The sequence below is a fragment of the Primulina tabacum genome, chromosome 13 (assembly GCF_025594145.1).
Source record: "Primulina tabacum isolate GXHZ01 chromosome 13, ASM2559414v2, whole genome shotgun sequence".
Taxonomy (NCBI): Eukaryota; Viridiplantae; Streptophyta; class Magnoliopsida; order Lamiales; family Gesneriaceae; genus Primulina; species Primulina tabacum.
Window position 1 is genome coordinate 15,455,895 of NC_134562.1, and position 6,218 is coordinate 15,462,112.

Sequence of the window (6,218 nt, forward strand, 5' to 3'; positions counted from 1 at the left end):
TAGTCAGAGGATCAAATGCTATCTGGGTGATTGTTGATCGTCTTACCAAATCAGCGCACTTCTTGCCTATTAAGACGACTTTCACCATGATTCAGTATGCAGAGTTGTATATCCGAGAGATAGTCAGACTTCATGGTATTCTCGTTTCTATAATGTATGACCGAGATCCTAGATTCACTTCCTCATTTTGGAAGAGTTTGCATTCGGCTATGGGTACGAGGTTGTTGTTTAGCAGAGCTTTCCACCCACAGACAGATGGTAAGTTAGAGAGAGTTATCCAGATTTTGGAGGATCTTCTCCGTGCATGTGTCATCGATTTTTTAGGGAGTTGGGAGTCGAAGCTGCCATTGGTAGAGTTCACCTATAACAAGAGCTTTCAGTCTTCTATAGGTAATGCTCCGTATGAAGCACTGTACGGTCGTAAGAAGATCGCCTATTCATTGGGATGAAGTAGGGGAAAGAGCAGAATTGGGTCCGGAGATTATTCAGCAGACTGCCGATGTAGTAGTCATGATCCGTGATAGGTTGAGGACTGCTCAGAGTCCACAGAAGAGTTATGCGGATCAGAGGAGAAGAGATCTAGAGTTTGATGTTGGCGACCATGTTTTCGTGAAGATAGCACCTATGAAAGGTGTCATGCGGTTCGGGAAGAAAGGAACGCTTAGTCCGAGATTCATCGGACCATTTGAGATTCTCGACAGGGTTGGGACGTTAGCTTATCGTGTTGCTCTTCCACCGAATCTGGCCAGAGTACACAACGTGTTCCACGTCTCTATTTTGAGGAAATATATGGCAAATCCTTCGCATGTCTTGAACTTCAAATCGTTGCAGCTCACTCCGAACATGTCGTATGAAGAGAGACCAGTGTAAATCTTAGACAGACAGGAGAAGAAGCTTCGGAACAAACTGGTGAAGCTAGTGAAAATCAAATGGCTTAATCATTCGGAGGAGGAAGCTACATGCGAATCGGAGCCAGAGTTGAAGAGTCGATATCCGGAGTTATTCGGTAAGTTTTAATTTCGAGGACGAAATTTCTTTTAAGGGGGGAGAGTTGTAGAACCCGATAAATCAGACTACGTATAAGTCATGCATAATTACTATTATTTAAATTAAAATGCTTTTCTTACATGCATGAGTGTTTAATTCATTTTAAAATTTTTTAAGTCATGATCATTTATTTTAAATCGCAGAAGTTTAATTTTATCTTTTCAGTTAAATACGCGAGGCCGGACTGGAGTTGGAGTATTGAGATAAAATTTATTAATAAGAAAATATTCCTAAATTTAATTTAAGCCAAGAAATAATTTATTTTAATGTAAAAGAATGTTTAAGGATTTATTTAATTAATTGAAGTTAAGTAGTAAATCAGTTCTTTTATGTCCAATAATTAATTAAAAGCCTAAATTAAAATGTGTAACCAATTGGGATAAATTAATCTAGACCTATTTTATTTAAGAAATTGTAACTTAACATGTTAGTAATTTATTTTAAGACTTAGCCATGCATGCAAGAAAATTGTTATCCTAACTTAATTTATTAATTCACTAAAATACATAATAAGTGTTTAAAAACTTCAAGGAGTTAAAATTCAATAATGTAGCAATATTTTTGCTCCATTTGTTAGCAAGAATTCGGCCACCCCCTTATAGGATTTAATCATCCTTGGCAACCCTCCAATGTGATCCCCTTCCTTAACCCTTCATGGCATATATAATTCCTTCATTTTAAATCCCCACTAATTAACAATTAGGCAATATCCTTGCCTTGTTTTGATAGGAAGAATCGGCAATCACCTCCCTGAAATCTCCCTCAATCCCATGATAACACACCTCATTCCATATCTCACTAGCAACTAGGATGGAATGAATTGAATTGCCATTCTACCTCCCCATTTAATTGGGAACCTTCCCCTTCATTCCCTCAACACTCTCCCCCACCATCCATTCGAACAGCTGCTGAAATTGTGTTCCATCACCAAGAGAAACAAGAAAGAAAGTAAGAAAGAAACACCGTCTCCGCCGCGCCGTATTCGTCATCTTGATTTGTTTCTTTCGAAAACAAATTTTCAGGCATGTATATATGGTTTCTTTCGTAGAACCCGTAAATCAGTAGACGTATAAGCCATGCATAATTCTAGATTTTTAAATTTTAGTTGACTTCATTGCATGATTATTTTTAATGCATTTGTTTGAAGTTAATTATTTATTATCTCAGTTCAGTAGTTTGATTTTTAGCATTTCAGTTATTTCAGTGAGGCCGGACCGGAGTTGGAGTTTGGAGATAGAATTTAAGATTGGAGAAATACTTCCAGAAGTTAATTTAGCTAGGAAGTAAGTTCATTTAAGTTAAAAAAAAAAAGGGAAGTTGAGGATTTAATTTAATTATTTGAGGTGATTAAGAAATGAGCTCATTTAAGTTACTTAATTAAGGGTTTTATTCAATAAATTATTTAAGAGATTAGTGAGGCTTTTTAGAGTTATTAATCTAGTATATAAACAACACTCCACATTCATTTTATTAGTAGATTTCGGCCACCCCTTGGTTACTAGAGGATTCAATTGCCAACTCATCAACTTTGACCATTTCTTTGCATGTAATAAGTAGGATAAATCTAGGATTTTTGGGAGCACCATGTAATTAATTAGTGGACATATCCTAGCCTAGAAACAAGAGAGAAATCGGCCACTATACTCTAGAATCACCTAAGAGATCAATTGATAGCAATTCAAATTCAAAATTCAAATGCATGAAGACTTGGTCTTGATATGATCCTTATATCTTGCACCATCCTCCTCACCCCTCATAACCACTCCATCACACTCCCTCACCACCGAAATCAGACCCCTTTTCAGTAGAAAAAAACGTGAGTAATAGCTAGGGAGAAAGGGAGAAAAAAATCGAGAACTAGAAAGAACAAGAGAAGCGCTCCTCCGTGCCGCGTCGTTGTGGTTTCTCTCGTTTCTATTTCAAACGATAACCAGGCATGTCTAGATTTCTTTCAAACCTAAATAAAGTCATATTATTAATTATTTTTCAGTACATGATCATGTTTTATCATGCAAAAACCGAAATACATCATAGAATTTTCAGAAAATAATGCATGCAGATTTCGGCCCTTTCATGAAAAGCTTCACGTTTTTCTGAGTTTTGTTGTTTCAGGTGATTGGTTCGATTCCAGGCTCCCAAGGCGACCTATATACATGTAATAGGATGCATTAGGACCACGTTTGTCCATTGGTTTAACCCCATGCTCGCTGAAAATTCAGAATGACAGCAACTTTCCCATTGCTTCTCATGTGTTCGAAAATTTCAGTTTTTATGTCAAGGGGTTGGATCTGATCTTGGCTGCCCTAAGGGCTCTTAGCCATGGTTGGATCACTCCCCTAGCATGTCTAAGACGTGACTAAGTCACCCTTTTGGTGGCTTGGCCCATGGCTCATCGGTTTTTAAATAAACAACAAGAACAGCCCCTCCCCTCTCGGTTTCCCTTCTTTTGACAGCAACATGTTTTTCGAATTGTGGGGTTTGATGTGGATCTTGGTTGGCCTATGGCCCTTAGCCACGGTTCATACCATGCCCCTAGATGTCTAGAACGTGCCATGGTCAATCAAATGGCCACTGGAACGACACGAGACATCAATCAAAGCAACACACTACACACGCATACAAAAGCATTCTCGGTATGAGTTTTCGGTTGTTGCTGGAATGGTGCAAACTATTGCTGGCCAAAAACCCTTAGCCATGGTTCAAATCACTCCTTAGGATGTTGGTAAGGGTCTCTGTTGGGTGGTTCACGCCCCAATGGCCGATAGACTCGAAACCAACACAAGACGCACGGGTGCGCAGCTGCTGGAAATTTACAGCAAGTTGCGGTGTCGTTTAGAAGGCTCGTTTGAGTACTTGGTTGGCTTTTAGCTCATGGCCTTGGACTGGACAGTGCCACATTGAGTTAGAAAGGTCATGTTTTTGACCGTTTGTCATTCGGATCATTTTTGAGGTCGTACGAGAATTTACGGTGCGATGTGCCAAATTGACTCTCGAAAGAGCGTTCCGTGCTTTGGCCTCCATTTCACCTAGATTTCGACCCTATCATTTTAGGAGCATTATTTTATGATTTTTCAGCGTATTTTAATCATGAATATACGTCGGTTCGGTGTCGGTTCAGGTTGGCTCGAAGTCATGATTAAATGCGAAGTCATTAGGCATCATAGTCGCATCTTTTGAACGTAAATTGCATAGTTGGTCAAGTTTAAGCTATTGCCTATTTTTCATGGCACAGTTAGGTTGCAGCGAGCCTGGGGACGATCCAATCCAATCCAGTTGGTAAAATTACGGGACATTTTCATTATGTCAGTTAATTATTTTACGTGCATTAAATAGAAAATGATTATTTTTTAGATTTATGCGATATGGCTTGTGGTTCCTTCACTATGTGGGATTATTATTTTATACGGTCGCCAGTGACCGCTCAGTTCAGTTTGGTACCACCCTGTCGCCAGTGACCGGCCAGCTCAGTTCAGTTTCAGACTCCCCGGTAGCCAGTTACCGATCAGTTCAGCTTAGTGCAGTGGCCACAAGCGTAAAACATAATCTCAACAGAAAATTTTACCAGTTATTTCAGTACAGGCTCCAACGAGCAAACATTTGTTTTACTGTGATTATCAGTTCAGTTATGCACGTATTATAATTGCTCAGTACAGATTATTTTCAGCATGCCTCAGGACAGGATATGTTATCTCATGCATATTTTAAATTCAGATTTTTACTCGTTACCTGCGATATATGCATGCTGAGTCTTTAGGCTCACTAGACTTGATTGTTGTAGGTACTGATGAGGCCAGGGCTGAGGGCGGGGACCAGTGAGCCAGCTTGGGTCGGCAGTAGTGGCACCCGAGGACCTCAGAGCAGCAGTTGTTATTTTATTTCGCAAACATTTTATCAGTCGTTGGATAGTTTTAAATTGTGATCTTTGGCAAACTTTATTTTCTTCCGCTGCAATATTTTGAAATATTGAACTTGATTCACCAGTGATTTTATGAATGAGGCCATTTAAGTTCTTTTAAAAAGAAAATTTTTAATTTTCCGCAAATTTTCAAGCAAGAAGTTCTAGGGCCTTTTGCAATTGGTATCAGAGCGGTGGTTCTGTATATGGTTTCACTACTACTGACCGCGAGAAGCTCACGAAGCCACGTCTTCGGTCTGTAAGTTTTTCAGTTCAGCATTTTGTTCAGCATTTTAGTTAAAGCATGAATTATTTTGTCAGCATGCTTCCAGATTTTCAGTATTTCAGTGTTCATTTAAAATAAATTTTGGAATAATGCATGTTAGTTACGTATGGGTTATGTTGGAACATTATGCCCCCTAGACGTATTCTAGAGCGCAATAGAGAGGAGGAGCCTCGCCGAGAGGACAGAGAGGAGCATAGACAGGAGGGAGACCTACCACCTCCTCCACCGCCCCCACCGGACATGAGTGCCCAGATGTTAGCTGGGATGACGCAGTTCTTCGCACAATTTGCGGGGGGCAATGCCGCAGCCGTAGCCGCAGCCGCAGCCAGGCCGACAGGGCCCGAGGCTGTTTATGAGCGATTCATGAAGATGCGCCCGAAGGAATTCTCTGGGACATCTTACCCCATGGTTGCCGAGGGATGGATCAAATCCCTCGAGGTTATCTTCGAGTTTATAGAGCTAGGGGACGCAGACCGAGTCCGATGTGCTACCTACCTGTTCACTGGAGACGCCCGCTTATGGTGGGAAGGAGCTTCGGTAGTCTTGACTTTGGCTACACTTTCATGGACCCGCTTTACGGAAGTTTCTACTCCAAGTATTTTGCTGAGGAGGTTCGCACCAGGCTGACCACCGAGTTCATGAGTCTGAGACAGGGAGATATGACGGTTACGGAGTTTATCCGTAAGTTCGAGAGGGGCTGTCACTTTGTGCCCCTAATAGCGAATGATGCCAGAGCCAAATTGATGCATTTCCTGGTGGGACTACGGCCGATCTTGCGCCGGGATATTAGGGTATCTGACCCTACTACTTATGAGATTGCCGTCTCCAAGGCCTTAGCCGCAGAGCAGGATCTGCGGGATATCGAGAGGGATCGCCAGGGCAAGTGCCCAGTTCAGGTACCACACCGCCCTCCTCCTCATCGGCATCAGCAGCAGAATAAGAGGCCTTTTCATGGACCGCCCAGGAACCGAGGCCAGCAGCAGCAGCAGC